This window comes from Pantherophis guttatus, chromosome 17 (genome assembly GCF_059756535.1).
Source record: "Pantherophis guttatus breed Tessera chromosome 17, ASM5975653v1, whole genome shotgun sequence".
Taxonomy (NCBI): domain Eukaryota; kingdom Metazoa; phylum Chordata; class Lepidosauria; order Squamata; family Colubridae; genus Pantherophis; species Pantherophis guttatus.
The window spans coordinates 4541048-4564338 of NC_142079.1; the positions used below are offsets into that span (position 1 = coordinate 4541048).

Genomic DNA, 23291 nt, shown 5'->3' on the forward strand with positions numbered 1-23291 from the left:
TCAGGGGCTAAGACGTTGAGCTTGTTGATCGAAAGGTCGGCAGTTCAGTGGTTCGAATCCCTAGCGCCGCATAATGGGGTGAGTTCCCGTGACTTGTCCCAGCTTCTGCCAACCTAACAGTTCGAAAGCAGGTAAAAAAAATGCGAGTAGAAAAATAGGAACTTTCTTCCCTCCCTCCCTCCCTCTTTCCCTCCCCCTTCCTTCCTTCCCTCCCTCCCTTCTTCCTTCCTTCCTTCCCTCCCTCCCTCCCTTCTTCCTTCCCTCCCTCCCTCCCTTCTTCCTTCCTTCCGTCCCCCCCTCTTTCCCTCCCTCTTTCCCTCCCCTTCCTTCCCTCTCTTCCTCCCTTCTTCCTTCCTTCCTTCCTTCCTTCCCTCCCTCCCTTCTTCCTTCCTTCCTTCCTTCCTTCCTTCCTTCCTTCCTTCCTTCCTTCCTTTCTTACAATCCCAGTTCTGTGTTATTTTCCCCTAAATCTCCATGTAGGCCAGCAGCCAGCTTGGAGTTTGGTTGATGCTAGGCGACATGTACTAAAATAGCGTGGCGGAGAAATGGAATTGCAAAGTGGGTGAATTTAGCCTCCTTTGGAAGGAGGTGGCGGCGGGGGGGGGGGGGAGAAATAAAGTCAGCCTTGATAGAACAGGATTGGATTGAGAATTTTGGGCCAAGTCGAGGCTGTTTTTCTCAGAAGCTTTGGTCTGGGTTACCGGATTACTTAAATGCTTTCAGATCTTTAAATAGGCCTTCTACTAATAGTGCAAAATTGCTAAGTTATATAACCGGAAACAAAAACCCGACTCTTGAATCATTATTTCTTCAGAGTTGCGTAACAGCCTGCCCAAACATATGCCCATCTTGAATACGTCCCTCTACTTACCCCAATCTTCACCAAACTTTATCTATCTAGAAAGAGTGCAGAGAAGAGCAACAAAGAGGATTAGGGGACTGGAGGCTAAAACGTATGAAGAACGGTGGCAGGAACTGGGTCTGTCTAGTTTAATGAAAAGAAGGACTAGGGGAGACATGATAGCAGTCTTCCGATATCTCAGGGGCTGCCCCAAAGAAGAGGGAGTCAAGCTATTCTCCAAAGCACCCGAAGGCAGGACAAGAAGCAACGGGTGGAAACTCATCGAGGAGAGAAGCAACTTAGAACTAAGGAGGAATTTCCTGACAGTGAGAACAATTAATCAGTGGAACTCCTTGCCTCCAGAAGTTGTGGATGCTCCAACACTGGAAGTTTTTAAGAAGAGGTTGGATAACCATTTGTCTGAAGTGGTGTAGGGTTTCCTGCCTGGGCAGGGGGTTGGACTAGAAGACCTCCAAGGTCCCTTCCAACTCTGTTATTCTATTCTATTCTATTCTATTCTATTCTATTCTATTCTATTCTATTCTATTCTAAATTCTTATTCCATTCTATTCTATTCTATTCTATTCTATTCTATTCTTCTATTCTTCCTTTCTTCCTCCTTTCTTTCTTCGTTCTGTTCTATTCTATTCTTTTCTATTCTATTCTATTCTATTCTATTCTATTCTATTCTAAATTCTTATTCTATTCTATTCTATTCTATTCTATTCTATTCTATTCTTCTATTCTTCCTTTCTTCCTCCTTTCTTTCTTCCTTCTATTCTATTCTATTCTATTCTATTCTATTCTATTCTATTCTATTCTATTCTATTCGTGCCATACATTCGCCATTACGGCACTATACCGTAGAATTCAATACCGTTACTGCCCTGGGATAGAAGCTGTTTTTCAGCCCGTTTGTCCTCGTTTTCATTATCCTGTACCGGCTGCCAGATGGTAATAGTTCAAAAAAAAAAAAAAAAAGATACCCAGGTTGAGATGGATCTTTAAGAATGTTTTGAACTTTCTGAAGGTAGCGGGAGCTATAAAAGCTCTTCCAAAGAGGGGAGGGGGCAACCCATGATCCTCTGGACAATGACGTTGACCCTCTGGAGCGCCTATCCTCCTATCTGCCACTGTGCCATTGGCAAACCAGACACAGGTGCAGTTAAGTTAAAATACTCTCTATGGTGCAGCGGTAGACGGTCCCCAGCGGTTTTCCATTCAGTTGTTGTTTCCTGAGAAGTCCCAGGTAGTATAATCTCTGCTGGGCCCTTTTGACCAGTGCTGCAATGTGAGCGTCCCAGATCAGGTCCTCTTTTAATGACAACACCCAGAAACTTAAAACTGGCCACTTGCTCCACTCGGTCTCCATTGCTAAGCAAGGGCTGGATGTCTGATCTACTCCTTCTATAGTCCACTATAAACTCCTTAGTCTTATTTTTTTTATTTATTTGATTTTATATGCCACCCTTCTCCGGAGACTCAGGGCGGCTTACAATGCACTAAGCAATAGCCTTCATCCTTTTTGTATATTTATACAAAGTCAGCTTATTGCCCCCACAAACTGGGTCCTCAATTTACCTACCTTAGAAAGGATGGAAGGCTGAGTCAACCTTGAGCCTGGAGAGATTCGAACCTGCAGTAATTGCAGGCAGCTGGTCTTAATGACAGGGTGCTTTAGACCACTGTACTACCAAGGCTCCTTAAGCAATAGCCTTCATACTTTTGTATATTTTATACAAAGTCAGCTTATTGCCCCCACAATCCGGGTCCTCATTTTACCTACCTTAGAAAGGATGGAAGGCTGAGTCAACCTTGAGCCTTGGAGAGATTCGAATCTGCAGCTGGTCTTAATAACAGGGTGCTTTAGACCACTGTACTACCAAGGCTCTTAATGTCCTTATTTGTGTTAAGGACCCAAGTTATTGTCTCCACACCACGGAAGCAGGAAAGAAAACAGGGTGGGGGCTTATTCATTTTTGTCTATGTCAGGCAGTTCAAGATATATCGGTAGTTTCTTCCTCCTTCCAAAGACGGAAGCGTTATTAGCGTTTGAGTGAGCTGATGCTAAATTAATTTTCGGCTGCTTGCTGAATCTCGTCCGGTGTGAAGGAAGTAGCAGAACAGGCATGGCTGGCCAATAACCCCTTGGGGGGCACGGATTATTATTTATTATTAGGAAGTCTGGATAGTGGACGTGGCAGTACAGTACGTAGTCCTCGGCTTACGACCACAGTGGAGCCCAAAATTTCTGTCGCTAAGTGAGGCCTTTGTGAACGGAGTAGGAATAGGAAAGGGAATGGAATATAGAATGGAATGGAATTAAAAAATAGGAATAGAAATGTAACCTTGTTGCTGGTATCCTTATGACAAATATTGATTGTTTCCTAATACAATTTGATTGTTTATTTGTACCCTATGACTATCATTAAGTGTTGTACCTTATGATTCTTGACAAATGTATCTTGTCTTTTTATGTACACTGAGAGCCTATGCACCAAAGACAAATTCCTTGTGTGTCCAATCACACTTGGCCAATAAAGAATTTCTATTCTATTCTATTCTATTCTATTCTATTCTATTCTATTCTATTCTATTCTATTCTATTCTATTCTATTCTATTCTATTCTATTCCATTCCATTCCATTCCATTCCATTCCATTCCATTCCATTCCATTCTTTTCTACTCTATTCTATTCCTAATTCTATTCCTAATTCTATTCTATTCTATTCTATTCTATTCTATTCTATTCTATTCTAAATCAGAATTGAAATAGAGTAGAAGAATAGAATAGAATTAAAAAATAGAATAGGAATAGAAGTTGGAATAGAAATTAAAAAATAAGAATTAAAAATAGAAATAAAAATTAGAATAGAATAGAATTAAAAATAGAATAGAAATAGAATAGAATTAAAAAATAGAAATGAATAGAGTAGAAGAATAGAATTAAAAAGTGGAAATTAGAATTGAAATAGAAGCACAGAATACAATTAAAAAATAGAAATAAAAGTAGAAATAAAAATTAGAATAGAATTGAAAATAGAATAGGAATAGAATAGAATAGAATAGAATAGAATAGAATAGAATAGAATATATTTTTTTATTGGCCAAGTGTGATTGGACACACAAGGAATTTGTCTTTGGTGCATATGCTCTCAGTATACATAAAAGAAAAAATACGTTCATCAAGAATCATAAGGTACAACACTTAATGATAGTCATAGGGAACAAATAAGCAATCAAATCATACTAGGAAACAATCAATATAAATGTTAAGGATACCAGCAACAAAGTTACATACAATCATAAGTGGAAGGAGATGGGTGATAGGAACGATGAGAAGATTAATAGTAGTGCAGTGAATAGTTTGACAGCGTTGAGGGAATTATTTGTTTAGCTGAGTGATGGCGTTCGGGAAAAAACTGTCCTTGTATCTAGTTGTTCTGGTGTGCAGTGCCCTATAGCAGTGGTCCCCAACCCCCGGTCCGCGGACTGGTGCCGGGCCGTGGAGTACCTGGCACCGGGCCGCGCAGCGGCCGGGGGACATGAACGCTGCAGCGCAAAGGCTCCTGGGCCGTGCGCAAAAGCTCCTGGGCCGTGCGCAATGGGCCGTGCGCAAAAGCTCCTGGGCTGTGCCCCCACCCCTGCGCGTGCTCAGCGGGCCGCGGCGATAAAAAGGTTGGGGACCACTGCCCTATAGCGTCGTTTTGAGGGTAGGAGTTGAAACAGTTTATGTCCAGGATGCGAGGGGTCTGTAGACATTTTCCCAGCCCTCTTTTTGACTTGGTGCAAAGCTTATTTGGTTCCTTTGGAATGTGTGATAGGAAATCTGACCGCTTGCCTTACGTAGGTCAGTCCTCTTTAAAACCCGTTTAGTCGAATTAGGGAAATCTCCGCCAGATCTGCTTTTCCAATTTCTCACCGGGTAAATAATCAGATTTGAGAGAGAACAAGGCAGCCTTAATCCACTTTGCTGAGAGTGAAGCCACGAAGTTTTGCTTCGTTGCATTCGATGAACGGTTGAGGGAGGTCCTCGATTTACGGGCCATAAACGAGCCCAAAAGTTCCCGTTGCTAAGCCGGACACTTGCCAAGTGGGTTTTGCTGCATTTTACGACCTACCTCTCCACAATCATTAAGTGAATCACTGCAGTTCTTCAGTGGTTAAAGTGAATCTAGCTTCCCCCATCACTTTGCTCGCCAGAAGGCTGCAAAAGGTGATCGCGTGACCCTAGGATAGTGTCCTTCTTCTTCTTCTTCTTCTTCTTCTTCTTCTTCTTCTTCTTCTTCTTCTTCTGCTTCTGCTTCTGCTTCTGCTTCTGCTTCTGCTTCTGCTTCTGCTTCTGCTTCTGCTTCTTCTTCTTCTTCCCCCATAATCCCTTGCAGGGTGGAGTCTGGGTAACTGAATGGAGCTGAGTGTTTTTCTGGCCGGATGCCTTTCCTGTCACCAATGCAGAGTTTTGTTCACCAGATATATTCTCATTGTGCCCAGAGAGATGTTTTGCCCCAGCTACGGACCCCAAAGAACGCAGCACACACAAAGTCCGTACAAACCTTAGTTTACTAATTAAGGACTACTAATGAACTTTCTTAGTAGTTGTTCGAACACAAGTACAGTTTAAATCAGTCTTTTCTGAACAAGGGCTGTTCATTTAACTTCATTAACAGGCGACAAGAATCCAAAGAATAATAACTCAATTCTGAGGCACAATATTTCAAATAACCGTAATCTTACTGTGGTTGGCAGAATGCCCCAGAAGCAATTTGCAGGAAAACTGATAAGAGATAAACAAGAGCCGAATCAAATGTTTCTGGAATCAAGACGCGAAGGAATATGAATGAAGTTGTTTCCTGCAAATTGCCTCAGTTGTCGTCCTTCCTTAAATAGGCTAGGGGAGCGGCCAATTAGCCCCAAGACTTACTCTCGAGGAGACCTCCTCCTGAGGAGCCACTCCTGCCTTTTGGCAGCTCTGTGCGCCCGTGCATCGAGAAGACGCTCCTCCTCCTCTTCCTCTTCACTTATGGCAGCTTCTGGAGGTTCTGGAGGCCCTGGCTGAATCCCCGCCTCTGATACCACCTCTTCTCCAGCAACTGTTCTTTGTATGTTTTAGCCTCCAGTCCCCTATATAATGGGGAAAAAATTCACTTAGCGTCTGTCTCACTTAGCAGCAAAAACACTTGGCCCAGTCGTGGCCGTAAATGGAGGACTCCCCGCCAAAAAAATGTAATTTTATGAATTCATGTCATCCTGGCACATTTTCACAGCCCCCCCCCTTTTTTTTGGCCTTAAAGGACCGGGAAAATCGGCGAGGAAAATCTTGGCTCGTGCACGCATCTTGAATCCATCTCCCTTTTAAATAAGCAGCGTCTTCATACAGGGATAAAATAATTACACACCCGTGTGTGTGTAGTGCGTAGGAGAGCTGTGTCATGACTTTCGTTCCCTGGAGGAAGGGTGGAATAGAAGTTTGAAACATAACCACTTCCTCCAGCTGATTCCGAAAGCGGAAATAAAATTCAGTATACAGATAGAGTCCTGAGGTTGGCAACCATATCTCTCCGTTGCCTGTTTTTTTTCTTCCAGATGCTCTAATATTTCTGTTTTATTTGCCATATAATCTCGCCACCTTTCACAATTAGTGCTTTGTCCCGCAAGCTATAAAATTGGGTTCATTCCTGCAGTCATTTCTGGATGGACGATGATGTAATTGGCTAAATTTTATCCCAAAGGGGCTTTCTCAGGAGGCCACTGGACTTTTCTTGTTTCTTCTTTTGAAGACGTTTCGCTTCTCATCCCAAGAAGCTTCTCCAGCTTCAACAGTATGGTGGGGAATGGAAGGATTGATACTCCTTGCAGGCAGTTGGTCATTTGCATCCTTTTTAGAGAGTCATTGAGGTCACTTGGAGAGGTTTATCTGTGTCCACAATTTGGGATAAACAGCCTTTGAAGGGTGTGGGAGTAGGAATGGATTTCCAGAGGGAAAAAATGCAGACTACAGGAATCAGGGGTACCACTCAGTTGACCCTGAGGACACAGATAAACCTCCAGACCTTCTTCTCCTTCTCCTCCTCCTCTTCCTCTTCCTCCTTCTCTTTCTCCTCCTCTTTCTTCTCCTCCTCCTCCTCTTCCTCCTCCTCTTCCTCCTTCTCTTTCTTCTCCTCCTCCTCTTCCTCCTCCTCTTCCTCCTTCTCTTTCTCCTTCTCCTCTTTCTCCTCTTCCTCCTCCTCTTCCTTCTCCCCCTCCTCTTCCTCCTCTTTTTCTTCCTCCTCCTCCTCCTCCTCCTCTCCTCGTCCTCCTCTTCCTCCTTCTCTTTCTCCTCTTCCTCCTCCTCTTCCTCCTCCTTCTCCTCCTCTTCCTCCTCCTCCCCCTCTTCCTCCTCCTCCTCTTCTTCTTGTTCTTCCTCCTCCTCTCCTCGTCCTCCTCTTCCTCCTTCTCCTCCTCCTCTTCCTCCTCCTTCTCCTCCTCTTCCTCCTCCCCCCTCTTCCTCCTCCCCCCTCTTCCTCCTCCTCTTCTTCTTCTTGTTCTTCCTCCTCCTCCTCCTCTCCTCCTCCTCCTCCTCCTCTCCATCTTCTTCCTCCTATTATTGCTACAGCAATAAGTATTTTTCTCCCATAAATCCTTGGAGGGGATTATCGATGGAGAACCTGAAACTTCACGGACAGCCTCGATGGGGTGAAGAGCTATCCACTCTTCGTTGGGGGGGGGAAAGGGGGCTGGATTTTGGAAGCTGTCCTATATTAGCAGAAGGGGAAGGTGGGGGGGGGGGTGGCATCCCTGCAGAATGCAAAGCAGGCCTGAAGGTAAAAAAATAAAAAAAAATAAAATGCATGAGTCACATCCTGAGCGATCCCCCCCTTCCTCCCTCTCTCTCTCTCTCCCTCTGTCCCCCCCTCCCAAAATTGTGCCATGCATTAAGACCTATCCTTCCCTCCCTCCCCACTCCTCCTTTCCCTCCATCATCTTTTCCTATGGAGTGCCCTCCCAGGGGCTTTTCTGGTCTATTTTCTTCCCCCCTCCCTCCCCTAAATTTAGCTTTTTTGATGGAAAGCTGGCGGCTCCGGGAGAAAGGCGGTCCGGGGAGGGAGGGTGGAAGCGGGGAGTGGGGGGGGGGAGAAGAGAGAAAGAGAGAAGAAGGAACCGTTTCTGCCCAGCTACATACAGGGGGAATTGCAACCGGCTGGTTATTTTTAGCATCTGAAGTTATCTCATTGCAAGCTTGAGACTCTGTGGTTGCAGATGCTGGTGCATAAGGACTGTGTGCATTGTGGGGGTGGGGGCTGCTTATATGTATTTTTGGGGGTGCTTCTCCCCCCTTCCTCTTGCCACTTCTTCGAGCAAAGAAATCGCCAGCAGACTGACGGGTATGTTACTGTACTTTTTTTTGGGGGGGGGAGAAATCTGGGGAAGGGGCTTGAACTCTTGAATTCTCCTTCTGGAGACCTCTCCCCTCCTCCTTCTCTTCCCCCCCCACCCCCAGCAGCTCGTGGAGGATTTGAGGAAGGGGCTTGGTCTATAATTTCGTTGGTTCCTGACTGGCTGAGTCCATAAATATGTGGTGAGTGTAACTATTGGTTACTTTCTGGGTAAAAACCAACATGCTCGTTGTTTACATTTTGCACCAATAACGCGTCGGATTTTTTCTTCTTCTTCTTCTTCTTCTTTTTCTTCTTCTTCTTTTCCTTTAACCTGCCATCATCCATCATTTAGGGACGTGCAAAAACCGCTCGAAGAATCTCGGACGCGAGAAATAGCCAACCGAGGAAGTTTCGAACCCTCCTCTTTCCACCCCCAATTTTTTTTTTTTTAAAAAAAAAAAAATTTTTAAGCATCGCAGTTCAACTTAGCATTTTTTTAAGGCAACTGCGATTTTTAGGTTTTTTTTTTTTTTTTTTTTTTACTGGCTTGTCCTCTATTTTGCTGTGGCTTTTTCTGATTTGGGGTGGGGGGGATGCTCAGGCTCCCTTCCATTTCTGCAAGTTTTTTGTTTCTTTTTTTTTTTTTTAAAAAGCTAGACTAGGAAGTCAAAGAAAAACGTATCCTGGAAAATAATATTTAAAAAAAAAAAAAGACAGCGGCAACAAAACCCTCATTTTCTTTCTTTCTTTCTTTCTTTTTTTTTTTTATTGTTGCTAGGAAAACTGCATGGATGTGTCACTGTAGGCAGCAGGAGCTCGGTTTCAATTCAGAGCCTTTTTTTTTTTTTTCCCCTTACCTTCTTCGCTTCTAGAAAATCTGCAAAGAGGCGTCTCTTTTGCCAGACTGGTTTAGGAGTTGAAGATTATAACCTTTTGGGTTTGGGTGTTTTAAATGCTTGAGCTTCCTTGAGTTCCCTCCCTTGGGCGGAAAACTTGGATATAATTTGCCTAAGTAAATAAAAGGTTCCCCTCGCACGTGTGTGCTAGTCGTTCCCGACTCTAGGGGGCGCTGCTCATCTCCGTTTCAAAGCCGAAGAGCCAGCGCTGTCCGAAGACGTCTCCGTGGTCATGTGGCTGGCATGACTCAACGCCAAAGGCGCACAGAACGCTGTTCCCTTCCCACCAAAGGTGGTCCCTGTTTTTCTACTTGCATTTCTTTTTATGTGCTTTCGAACTGCTAGGTTGGCAGAAGCTGGGACACGTCACGGGAGCTCACCCCGTTTATGCGGCGCTCGGGATTCGAACCGCTGAACTGCCGAACCTTTTGATCGACAAGCTCAGCGTCTTAGCCACTGAGCCGCCGCGTCCCATTAAGTAAATAAGAAAGGAGCAAAATGCATCTTTGGAAAGTCGGTGTCGTTCGGAAATTCTTGCATTAGAATTTATTTAATTATTTTTTTCCCCACAAGAAGGCGTTACAGGTATCAAACAAGTTTTACATACTTCCTAAGCGAGATGTTCAGTTGCTCTCTTTAGGTAAAAGTTGTGTTTAGGCTAATTGGGGAGGGTGGGGTTGGATAGACATAATACAGGATAACAGAGTTGGAAGGGACCTTGGAGGTCTTGTAGTCCATCCCCCTGCTCAGGCAGGAGACCCCATACGTTTCCAAATAAATGGCTTCTCCAATCTCTTCTTGAAAACCTCTAGTGATGAAGCACCCACAACTTCTAGAGGCAAGCAGTTCCACTGATGAATTGTTCTCACTGTCAGGAAATTTCTCCTTGGTTCCAGATTGCTTCTCTCCTTGATTAGTTTCCACCCATTGCTTCTTGTCCTGCCTTCAGGTGCTTTGGAGAATAGCTTGACTCCTTCTTCTTTGGGGCAACCCCTGAGATATTGGAAGACTGCTATCATGTCTCCCCTGGTCCTTCTTTTCATTAAGCCCCTCTTAATGAAGAACGTAGAACTTTTCAAAGTCAGAGGTTGGTCAGTGATTCGAGGGCCCGTCCTTCAGCGGTTTGGAGCTGGTCGGAAGCGAGTGCGCCAAGAAACTCAATTTCCAGGTTGGAATAAAAATTGAAGAAGGCCAAAGTCTCAAAGGTGGGTGTTTGTTTGTTTTTTTTTTCCCAAAAGGCAAACTGGACTTCTCCCTTGTTCTTCTCTGAAGACGTTTCGCTTCTTATCCAAGAAGCTTCTTCAGCTTCTGAAGAAAGAACTGAGCTGAGAACTGAAGAAGCTTCCTTGGATGAGAAGCGAAAGGTCTTCAGAGAAAAAACAAAAAGTCCAGTTTTTTTCCAGTCTTGGAAAAAAAAAAAACCCCACCTTTGGGACAACCACGACCATGTAAGTTTTAATTTGTTTTTAAAATTATTGGGTGTTTTTAATTTGTCTGGGCCAAATTGTTTAATTCGGTTTTATTCTGTTTTTAAATATTGTATTTATGTGTTTTATTCTGTGGCTGTTCGCCGCCCTGAGTCCTTCGGGAGTAGGGCGGTATACAAATCCAATAAAAGATAAAGATAAAGACCTAAATGACGGAGAGAATCTCCGTAGACAGCAAGGCCAACGCTAGCCCAGGAGGGGCTGCAACTCAGAGTCCCTGCAGAGGAAGCTGTAAAAAAGATTTTTTTTTTAAAAAAAAAGCCATGGTAAAGAAGACCACAGGCTGTTTGTAAAATTGCCAAGGAGACGCCTGTAAGCAGGATATGTGTGGGCCCACAGCACATCCCCATCCACGCGAAATGAAAACAAGTGAAATTAAGTGGATAAACTGATCGTCTTGCGCTCCAGAAGCATTGAAGAGGCTAATCCCAATTATTACAATGATCTGAAACAAGATTGTTCCACTTTTTCAGGACTGGGCGATGGGTAGCAGCGTTTACTTTATTTATTGTTATATTTTATTTATATTTTACTGGAAGCCAGGGGTGAAATGCTCCCGGCTTGGACCGGTTCGCCCAAACTGGTAGCGATGGCGGCCGGTGGTTTGACAGCATTGTCTCGATGTATGATAGGGTCATTACTCACCCACCGTCATCCATGAAGTCAACTATTCCTGGACATGGGATCTGATTCATGTTGTATTTCCGTATTTGTTCTTCTCTGGTTTTGTTCTTCTCTGAAGTGCTGAGAGATATAATTGTTTCTTCTTCTTCTTATTTCGAGCTTCACGTGTAAACCGCCTCGACTGGCGTTTGCATACCAGCGGATTAAATCGATCAATCAGTCTTGAGTTGGGGACGAATTGAACAGCAAATTGTTTTATGTTGTTGTATGCTGGTCTTTTATTGTGGTTGACCTTGGACAAGGAAGGAAGGGAAGGGAAGGGAAGGGGAGGGAGGGAGGGAGGGAGGGAGGAAGGAAGGAAGGAAGGAAGGAAGGAAGGAAGGAAGGAAGGAAGGAAGGAATCAATGCATAAAGGAAAGAAGGAAGAAAGGAAGAAATCAATGCATAAAGGAAGGAAGAAAAGAAGGAAGGAATCAATGCATAAAGGAAGGAAGGAAGGAATCAATGCATAAAGGAAGGAAGGAAAGAAGGAAGGAATCAATGCATGAAGGAAGGAAGGAATCAATGCATAAAGGAAGGAAGGAATCAATGCATGAAGGAAGAAAGGAATCAATGCATAAAGGAAAGAAGGAAGGAAGGAATCAATGCATAAAGGAAGGAAGGAAGGAAAGAAGGAAGGAAGGAATCTGCATAAAGGAAGGAAGGAATCAATGCATGAAGGAAGGAAGGAATCAATGCATGAAGGAAGGAAGGAATCTGCATAAAGGAAGGAAGGAATCAATGCATAAAGGAAGGAAGGAATCAATGCATAAAGGAAGGAAAGGAAAGAAGGAAGTCAGTCATTGGATTTCCATGTTTGCTAGCTACTTCAACTACTTCTATGTTTCTTAGATAGTTTAGTTACCTCCATCTAGATTTCAGACCCACTGAAGAATGTTTTCAATAGAACCTCCCAACACATACCACATATAATATTCCACCAACATCATCATTGGAAGGAACCTTGGAGGTCTTCTACTCCGACTCCTCAAGCAGGAGCGGCTGTTGTCCAGTCTTGTCTTAAAAGCCTCCAGTGATGAAGTACCCACAACTTCTGGAGGCAACTTCGGTTCCACTGATTAATTGTCCTCACTGTTAGGAAGTTTCTCCTTAGTTCTAGGTTGCTCCTCTCCTTGGTTAGTTTCCACCCATTGCTTCTTGTCCTGCCCTCAGGTTACTGTGGAGAATAGGTTGACCCCCTCTTCTCTGTGGCAGCCCCTCAACTACCGTGTTTCCCTGAAAATAAGACCCTGTCTTATATATTTTTTTTGAACCCTGAAATAAGCGCTTGGCCTTATTGCCATGCGCTCAAAAAGCCCGATAGGGCTTATTATCAGGGGATGTCTTATTTTGGGGGAAACAGGGTATCTATCTATCTATCTATCTATCTATCTATCTATCTATCTATCTACCTACCTACCTACCTACCTACCTACCTACCTACCTACTTATCTATCTGCCTATCTATATCTATCTATCTATCTATCTATCTATCTATCTACCTACCTACCTACCTACCTACCTACCTACCTACTTATCTATCTGCCTATCTATATCTATCTATCTATCTATCTATCTATCTATCTATCTATCTATCTACTGTGTTTCTCCAAAAATAAGACCCTGTCTTATACTTTTTTGAACCCTGAAATAAGCGCTTGCCCTTATTGCCATGCGCTCAAAAGCCTGATAGGGCTTATTATCAGGGGATGTCTTATTTTGGGGGAAACAGGGTATCTATCTATCTATCTATCTATCTATCTATCTATCTATCTATCTACCTACCTACCTACCTACCTACCTACCTACCTACCTACTTATCTATCTGCCTATCTATATCTATCTATCTATCTATCTATCTATCTATCTATCTACTGTGTTTCTCCAAAAATAAGACCCTGTCTTATATTTTTTTGAACCCTGAAATACGCGCTTGGCCTTATTGCCATGCGCTCAAAAGCCTGATAGGGCTTATTATCAGGGGATGTCTTATTTTGGGGAAAGCGGGATATTGGAAGACTTGCTATGATGTCCCTCCTAGTCCTCCTTTGCAATAGACTAGCCATGCCCAATTCCTGCAACCGTTCTTCATAGATAGGTTTTCGCCTCCAGCCCGCTAATCATCTTGATTACTCTTCTTTGCACTCTTTCAAGAGTCTCAACATCTTTTCTTGTTGTTGGTTTGTCCTTAAGAACAAAATAGAGAGTCTTCCTCAGGATCCTAAAGAATTTGAGAAGGAAGGGGAAGACTCCCCGTTAGATGAAGAAGAGGAGGAGGAGGAGGAGGAAATCCATTGGGAGTTGGCCTAAGCTATGTTTAGCTTTTTAGCCTCCAAAGGCATTTTAAGATTATTATGAGACCTCCTGTAATGTAGGCAGCAAGCGAGCATGTTCGCTTTAATCGCATTTCCTAGCCCTCTCATGATAGCCACGGGGCCTGCCATCTGTTCAGATCCATGGCAGTTCGTTTTCGAACGCCTGCCTAAATTGGTTTCGGCCAAATCCTGAACATTCGCGCTGGTATTTGTGTAGCACTTCGTTTTGATGCTTTCCCCAAAAGGCCAATAATCCTAAACTGGTTTTGTGGCTGGATGGCCAAGTTCCACTTAATCTTGAGAGGAAAACCCAGTGTTCGGGTCATTATTATTTTTTTTAATTTGATTTATATGCCGCCCTTCTCCGGAGACTCAGGGCGGCTTACAATGCGCTAAGCAATAGCCTTCATACTTTTGTATATTTATACAAAGTCAGCTTATTGCCCCCACAAACTGGGTCCTCAATTTACCCACCTTAGAAAGGATGGAAGGCTGAGTCAACCTTGAGCCTGGGGAGATTCGAACTTACAGTAATTGCAGGCAGCTGGTGTTAATCACAATGCTATCAGTCTGCTGAGCCACCAGGCTCAACTCGGGCAACCTTAAGATGGGCGGACTTCAACTGCCGGAATTCCCCAGCCATCTTAAAATTGCCAAAGTTGAGAAACAGTGGCATAGATAGATAGATAGATAGATAGATAGATAGATAGATAGATAGATAGATTAAGCGTTTTTCTATCGAGGCACCTGGTCTACCCCAGCATGTGGGAGGGAGCATACTTGTGGCTCAGAGGTTAATACAACTGCCTAACATGCAGGCAGCCCAAGATTTATCAGTGAAATATAAATATAAATACATTATGGCAGCTTGGGAGAGGAAGAAAGAGGTATTATTTGTACATATCAGAACCTGATCCGCTCTTGGGTAATTTAATGGTGTTTGCAATTGGATGTCACTACTTCCAAGGTGAAGTTTTTGTTTTGTTTTTTTAAATTGGATGAAGAACTTTTGGGGGGGGATTCATGGTGAACCAGGGTGGATAAAAATCAATGATTTTTTTAAAAAAATCCAAAAAATCGGATTTTTTTGATTTAAATCGGATTTTTTTTTATTTTTATCGAATTTATTTTAATAAAAAGCTTTTGGGGTCAAAATCTATCGTAAGATAGTTTTCTATTTAAGATACATAAATCATTTAGTTTATTCAGCATGAAATGGAGCTTAGTTACGTAGCATGAGGCTGTATATTCTGCAACACTGGGACTATCGGTGAGTCAACAGCGGGTCAAAGGAGTAGCAGAGATGACGGTTGCTCTTTCAAAATTATGATTTAAATTGAGTTGATTTAAATCAAGCCTTTTTACTAGTGATTTAAATCATGATTTAAATTGCGATTTAAATCAACTCAATTTAAATCAAATCCACCCTGTGGTGAACTAGATGTCGCTGAAAGATTGTGGACTGCATTGTAGCAGAGATCAATGGTGCTAGACAGTGAATTTTAGCTGACAAAATCTCTCTGGAAAAAGGAGAGATGGTGAGATCACCCACTTGATACTCTGGACAGCTGCTTTTTATGAGTAGACTGCGGGAAGCGAGTTTTTTGTCATCAGCTTGTGATTTGAGCAGCTGAGAGTTGAGCGATTTCAATCAAGCTCAAATCTGTAATATAGCCTATTTTATTTCATTATAGATTTTTTTTTTTTAAATCCCATCTTTATTATTTATGGACATATAATTTGCCAACCCTGATTTCTTAATCACTTTCAGAAATTGCTTCTTAACTAATTTTTTAACTATTAGGAAGCTTTGCAACAACATATTTTAGAGCACTGGGTATGTCTCCATCAATCCTTAGTAAAATAAGGTTTAAATATAATTTTAATGACTTAAAATATTCTTTGGGGGAGGGGTTTTTTTGGGTTTTTTTGGAAGAAACAGCAAATAGTTGAGTAGAACATTGATTTTGGAAAGTTACCAACGGGCTAGGACTCCAGAGGAATTTGAAATAAGGTATTAAAATTAATTTTAAGAATCCTTCCTATGGATAAATGCTGTTGTTTTGAAGCAGTTGAATTACAGACAACATGATATGATGGAACTTTGAAAGCTGGAACTGGAAAGAATAAAATATTGCAATTAAAGGGGAAGAATACATAAATTATTAATACAGGACAGAGCAAAATATTTTAACATTGGATGAACTGAATGGATATTTGTGAACAATGGATCCAGAAGATAATTATAATAGTGTCTGCCATTATAAATAGACTGTGTTTAAAAGATTGTATGGAAGAAGAACAAGTTTTACCAGACAAGGCTAAGACTGATTTAAAAGTGGATGTAAAAATGACAGGCTGCAAGAATAATGTAGAAAAAGTTGTTATACTGGATATACAAATGAAAGCTGCTGATGTCTCAATAATTAAAAAGGACATACAAATAACAGACCAAAAGAATGACCTGGACAATTTTCCTATATTGAATTTCAAAAGGGACTTGTTAAAATTTTAAACAATTTTGTGACAGGCAGAGAAAAAAAGATAAAAGTATCTGTTACTGTTAAAAGTAAAAGGAAGGAATTTAAAGTTAGATTATTTGATCAAGGTTAACATAGATATAGTTAGGTGGCATAGAAATGCGACAAAATAAATAAATAAATAAATAAATAAATAAATAAATAAATAAATAAATAAATAATATCCCTGGTAACCCTTAATGGCCTTTGCAAATCAGAACTGAATGACAAGGTTTTAAGGATTTATTTATAGATAAAGGATGAAGTTTGGGAAAAAGATATTGTTTCTTGTATTTGAAGAGAAGGAGATAAGTTAGTAAAATTATTTATATTTGTGATGAAGGAAAAAGTCATTTATGTTTTTCTTTTCATTTTCTGCATTCATTCTTTCTTTTCTATTTTCCTTTCTATTTTTTTTTTTCCTTTTGAGTTTATAGTTTGAACTTTGCAAACCCCACAACTCTGTGTGCTGGTTCCCTCCTTTGCTTGGAGTTCTATGAGAAATCTCCTTTTTTTTTTTAAAAAAAAATCATTTTAAACTGTGCATTGTACAATGCTATCTGTAGATAGAATCATTGTTATACAAGTATTCCCTGAGACCCGAATAAAGGTGCCTTCCTGGTAAAAAAAGGTTGTGAAACCTTATTTTAATATTTCTTCTGTTTTTATACCGTCTACACCTGCAGTCTTACAATTCTCCAATTGAGGTTTCATTTAGGGTTTTTTTTTATCCGCTTTTTCTTAGACGTTAAAGCATTTGCTTCAGTTTCCATTTTTTAGTATATTATTTTCTTGTCCGTACAAATCTCTAAAACCTTTCTTCTATCATCCTCATTTCACCCCTTTTATTTCTAACTCACTTCGTTCTGTCGGAAGCTTCTTGTTTAGCCCTCTGTCCACTTTCAAAACTCGTTTTGATTGATCACTCGCCCTTCATTTTCTCTGCCTCTTAATCAGTGATAATCACTTTGCAGCTCTCTTTTCTTTGTTTAGAATAACAGAGTTGGAAGGGACCTTGGAGGTCTTCTAGTCCAACCCCCTGCTTAGGTAGGAAACCCTATACCAGTGATGGCTAATCTTTTTGCCGTCACGTGCCAAAAGCGGGGGGGGGGGAGTGCAGGGGGGGTCATGGGCGCATGTGCCCACACCCATAATTCAATGCGCCCTGCCCCCCGCGCATGTGTGTGCGACCCCCCCATGCTTCCCCCCGTTTTTGGCACACCATGGCACAGTGGGCATGGTAGGCCTGTTTTTCGCCCTCCCCAGGCTCCAGAAGCTTTCTTGGAGCCTGGGGAGGGCAAAAACAGCCTTCCCCCATCCCGGAGGCCGGAAATGGCCCGTTTGCTGACTTCTGGTAGGCCCGAAAGGCCCGAAAATCAGCTGGCTGGCGCACACATGCGCGCTGGAGCTGAGCTAGGGCAACGCTTGCATGCCCACTGATACGATTCCGTGTGCCACCTGTGGCACATGTGCCATAGGTTTGCCATCACAGTCCTATACCATTTCTGCCTAGCTTTCGTGCCTTCCTAGCACATTTTTTTCTCCTCCTGCCAAGTTCTAAAATTAAATGTCCCCCCCCCTCCGAATTTTAGCTTTGTAATTTCGAAGTCCCTTGTTGGTCCCCTTTTTAGGCGGAGAAGCGGAAAAACAATATGTTAACTATCTTAAATCCACACGTCAACAAAGGAGAACCCAAATCACAGGAGCTAACATTCGTTGGCATTTTCTCTTTAGCGATAGATCGGTTAAGAAATTAATTGCTAAGCTTGTCGTTTCGAAACAGCGATAGCAACTGTTGTATTTTGAAACAGGCCCAATTCTGTCTGCAGTTACTGCACTTATGCATATGCTATCAAGATTAAGTCTGCTGACATTGTCATAATATTTTGGATATACACGTCAACATATTAATTTTCCAGCTGGTTCTCTGTCATCGGCACTCTGCCTATAAGTAAAAACAGTATTGAAGTTGAAAGCAGGCATTTTGTTTCCCTCTCTCGTGATTTTAACCTTACCCCCCCTTTCCTCCTTAGCCCCCTCCCCAAAGCCAGGTCGTCTTCTTCATTTCCTGTAAATTGCATCATACTGTGGATAGCATCAACTGGCTAGGGGATTCTGGGAGTTGAAGTCCACACATCTTAAAGTGACGAAGGTCGTGAGATCCACACCTTTTCAAGTTGCCAAGGTTAAGGAACTTAAAGCATGCCGACTGGGGGATTCTTGCAGTTGTAAATCCACGCGTCTTTTAAAGTCACCAAAGTTGACAAAATGCTACTTCAGAGTTCAGTTCAGGTTACTTTATTGATTAGCCCTTGGGCCATATCGAAATGCAGAGTTAGTAGCTATTACTAAAATCTGATAAAAAAACAATTTAAAATGGAATTGGAATAAAGTACGATTAAAAATGAAATTGGAATAAAGTACGATTAAAAATGAAATTGGAATAAAGTACGATTAAAAATGAAATTGGAATAAAATACAGAGTAAGACTGAGCAAACTTCTTGTAAAGAAAGTTACTCTCTGTTGCTGATTTGGTTGCAAAGTTTGTTTCTCTTGCCCCTGTTAATCCATGTGGAAGTTGGAATATTTTGTTGGAGGGTTCAAAAAAACGGTACAATTTTGCAGATTTGTGCAAATGTTGGGAGAGGTTTACCAGAACGGTAGAGTAATGGAAGGAGTCATAATATACGGACACTTCACTCTGCTGATAATACTGTAATAACTACCACACCCTCAAGGCTGAGCAGGAGCCAAACATTTGCTGGCTCTGGACAAAGATGCATGAATTGATCGCCTGTTAACAATTCTTTCCTTTCCAGTTTACATTCCTCTCTGCTTTGCTTAAAATCACCAAACATTCTGTTCCAATCTCGGTGGACTTGGGAATTAAGCTTTTAAAGCAGGAATGTTATAAGCTTGGTACACACTTTCTCCGTTACGACTCCATAGTAGTCACAGTACCATGTTTCCCCGAAAATAAGACCGGGTCTTATATTAATTTTTGCTCCAAAAAGACGCATTAGGGCTTATTTTCTGGTTAGGTCTTATTTTGGGGAAAATACTGTACTACCCTGTTTCCCCGAAAATAAGACATCCCCTGATAATAAGCCCAATCGGGCTTTTGAGTGCATGTGCTAAAATAAGCCTCCCCCCCTAAAATAAGCCCTCCCCGAAAATATTTAAACGCAGAGCTGGAAATCAGGTAAGACGGCAAGAAGAGCCCCATCTTGCTCCATGCGCCCCCAAATAATAAGACCTCCCCGAAAATAAGGCCAAGCGCTTATTTCGGGGTTAAAAAACATATAAGATAGGGTCTTATTTTCGGGGAAACACAGTAAGTGCATCCATCTGGTTGACAATCTTAACGGGGGTTTATTTTGGGGGTAGGACTTATATTATGAGCATCCTGAAAAAAATCATGCTAGGATTTATTTTCCTGGATCTTATTTTTGGGGAAACAAAGTAGTTGATAATCCAAGGTTTGATCTCACAAATGAAGGGAAATACAGGTGTCCCAGGATAATGTTGCAGGATCAAATCTGGGTCAACCACAGGGATCAGAGGTTTTAGTCTTCCGAGCTTTCAGCTTCATGCTGGAGCCCATCCTCAGGGAACTTCTCTCTACAAGAATGTGTGCCTTGGGCTATTCTATTCATAGTGTTTATGTGGTGCCTTGCTGGGTGCGGTTTCTTCTTGGTTGATTGGGGTGTTGATGGCCGACTATTAAGTTGTTGGCTGTTGTTTCCTTGGGCTGCCAGGTTCTCGGCTCCTGACAGGCTGGTGGTAAATCAGCCCTCTTGTTGACTGCCAAGGGGCCCGTTTCGCAGCCTTCAATCATTTTCCCTGGCTGTTTTTGCACCTGCTCAGCCGACAATCATCGTAGCTGCGAAATTGAATGTATGTACTTGTTCATGGCAACGTGAGGCTGCCAATGAGTTCGGGTCTCCTCATCGGACCGCTCGCTTGTGTTCCTGCAATCTCATTAGCATCCTCCTCATCTGTCTTAGAGGGACGTGGTGGCTCAGTGGCTAAGACGCTGAGCTTGTCGATCGAAAGGTTCGAATCCCTAGCGCCATGTAACGGGGTGAGTTCCCATTCCTTGTCCCAGCTTCTGCAATTATTTGTTTAGCAGAGTGATGGCGTTCGGGAAAAAAACTGTCCTTGTGTTTAGTTGTTCTGGCGTGCACTGCTCTATAGCATCGTTTTGAGGGTAGAAGTTGAAACAATTTATGTCCAGGATGCGAGGGGTCTGTAAATATTTTCACAGCCCTCTTTTTGACTCGTGCAGTATACATGTCCTCAATGGAAGGCAGATTGATAGCAGTTATTTTTTCTGCAGTTCTAACTATCCTCTGAAGTCTGTGTCTGTCTTGTTGGGTTGCAGAACCAAACCAGACAATTATAGAGGTGCAGATGACATGATATGTGGCGTTCCTGTCCATGAATAATGAGCAAGTAACAAGAACGCAAGGAATATAGATGCAAATCTCTGGTTGTGAGAACATCTCCACTGGGCATATCGTGAATCATAGAATGGGAAGGGACCAGTGGACTGCTGGGTCCAGACATCTGTTCAGTGTAAGAAACCTAATGAAAACCTCCTTGAGAGACGGCTGCCCAACTTGTGCTCGGTCACACCCAGAGAAAGAAAGTTCACGACCTCCAACAGTGCTGTTCCCACTGTTGGGCTGCTTTCTTGGTGAGAAACCTCAAGGAGAATCTGTCTTAGGTAGGTGGAACATCAGTCTTAAAATCAGTCCTGCGCTGTCAGTCCCCCCTAGGTAGAAATCAGCTCCATAGGAACCTAACCTAACTATCAGATATCGGCCTAAAGCTATCAACCAAATTACCAAGTATCAACCTAAAACTTTCAGCCAAATTATCAAGAATCGATCTAAAACTATTAACTAAAATATCAAATGTCAACCTAAAACTATCAGCCGAACTATCGGGAATCAAACTAAAACTATGAAACTATCAAGCATCAACTAAAATTGTCAACCAAACTATTGAGAATCAACCTAAAATTGTCAACCAATCAAGAATCAATCTAAAACTCTCAACTAATCAAGAATCAACTTAAAACTCTCAACCAATCAAGAATCAACTTAAAACTCTCAACCAGTCAAGAATCAGCCTAAAACACTCAACCAATCAAGAATCAACCTAAGCCAGTCAACCAAACTACCAAGAATCAACTGATACTAAAACTATCAAACTATTAAGCATCAACTAAAATTGTAAACCGAACTGTTTAGAATCAACCTAAAACTGTCAACTGAACTATCAGGAATCAACCTAAAACTCTCAACCGATCAAGAATCAACCTAAAACTCTCAACCGATCAAGAATCAACCTAAAACTCTCAACTGATCAAGCAACAACCTAAATCCAACCTAGAACTAAGGAGAAATTTCCTAACACTGAGAACAATTAATCCGTGGAATAATTTGCCTCCAGAAATTGTGGGTGCTCCAACACTGGAGGTTTTTAAGAAGAGATTGGACAGCCATTTGTCTGAAATGGTGGAGGGTCTCCTGTTTGAGCAAGGGATTGGATTAGAAGACCTCCAAGGTCCCTTCCGACTCTGTTATCCTGTAAATCTTGGACTTCTTGGCATCCTGCAAGAAGCGATTTTAAACTCTAGAACAGGGGCCTCCAAACTTGACAACTTTAAGACTTGTGGACTTCCAACTTGAGGGCTTCAGCTCCCAGAATTCCCCAGCCAACATGCCTGGCTGAGGAATTCTGGGAGTTGAAGTCCACAAGTCTGAAAAACCGCCAAATTTGAAGACCCCTGCTCTAGAACTTCAGAACATCTGTTGCCTTTTAGAGGTTCCCTCACCCAGAAGATGTGAACTAGTCAAATGTCATAAACCTGCCCACCAAGTGGTATCTTTCTAACAGGTAAACAGTCTCTGAATTTAGTTGAAAATCCCAAACGTAGGTGTCTTTTGACAGAGGTTCTTCTTGAGTTCTTCTTGAGTTACGTAAAGGAGGGATGAATTACCATCATTCTGAAGTTTGTTTTTGTTTCCTGCGTGCCTGTCTTTCAACCAAAGAGTTCTGCTAAGACCAACCTGTCTGTTCCTTGCTGAGGTCATACGTTTCTCTCATTAGCAAAACCAACAACCGGGATCTTAGGCGCGGCCTGCAGTATGTGGTGGAGAAGATCAGGAGATGCCTACAGATGGGTGGAACAATGGAGTTTTTGCCAGCCTCTTCAGCCCTTGGCTTGTTCTTCCAAAGAATGGGGCATGTTGCTCTTGTTTCCTGGCCTACTTCATAAACAGACCTCTCTCTCTCTGTCTTCTCTTCCAGGCCGTTTCCAAGAGGACAAAATATTTAGATCAGGTCATGATTAACTGTAGGGGTAATGACTTACTATGACCATCTATTTGTAGTAGTTTAACATATTTGATGTGAACACATGTTGTTAGTCGCGAAGTTGTGTCCGACCCATTGCGACCCCATGGATAACTTTCCTCCAGGCCTTCCTGTCCTCTACAATCCCCCAGAGTCCATTGAAGCTCCCGCCGACTGCTTCAGTGACTCCATCCATCCACCTCGTTCTCTGCCGTCCCCTTCTTCTTCTTTTGCCCTCCATCGTTCCCAGCATTAGGCTCTTCTCTAGTGAGTCCTTCCTTCTCATGAGGTGGCCAAAGTATTTGAGTTTCCTCTTCAGGATCTGGCCTTCTAAAGAGCAGTCAGGGTTGGTCTCCTCTAGGACGGACCGGTTGGATCGCCTGACTTAATCAGTATTCTATTCTATTCTATTCTATTCTATTCTATTCTATTCTATTCTATTCTATTCTATTCTATTCTATTCTATTCTATTCTATTCTATTCCATTCCATTCCACTCCACTCCACTCCACTCCACCCCACCCCACCCCACCCCACCCCACCCCACCCACCCCACCCCACCCCACCCCACCCCACCCCACTCCACTCCACTCCACTCCACTCCACTCCACTCCGCTCCAGGTTGACTCAGCCTTCCAACCTTCCGAGGTGGGTAAAATGAGAATCCAGATTATTGGGGGCAATATGCTCTGTAAACCGCTTAGAGAGGGCTGTAAAGCAGTATATATATAGGTCTGAGTGCTAGTGCCCTTTCTTCCTTCCTCCCTTCCCTTCCCTTCCCTTCCCTTCCCTTCCCTTCCCTTCCCTTCCCTTCCCTTCCCCCGGTTAAAAGTCAGTATTGCTGACTA

At 42.5% G+C, this 23291-nt stretch overlaps 1 protein-coding gene across 25 annotated transcripts in view; it reads left to right on the forward strand.

Moving 5' to 3' along the window:
* TAOK3 (TAO kinase 3) overlaps positions 1-23291 on the forward strand; it is a 101330-nt gene that overhangs the window by 3726 nt on the left and 74313 nt on the right. For 2 of the 25 annotated variants that reach the window (XM_087880513.1, XM_087880519.1), the window contains exon 1: positions 7970-8203. The exons of 18 other annotated variants lie outside the window; for them this stretch is intronic. The gene's annotated coding sequence lies outside the window, so the exon portion shown is untranslated. Of the gene's footprint in view, positions 1-7959; positions 8398-23291 lie in introns of those variants that run through there. 5 more of the 25 variants (XM_087880532.1, XM_087880527.1, XM_087880514.1 and 2 more) reach the window with 5 other exon arrangements.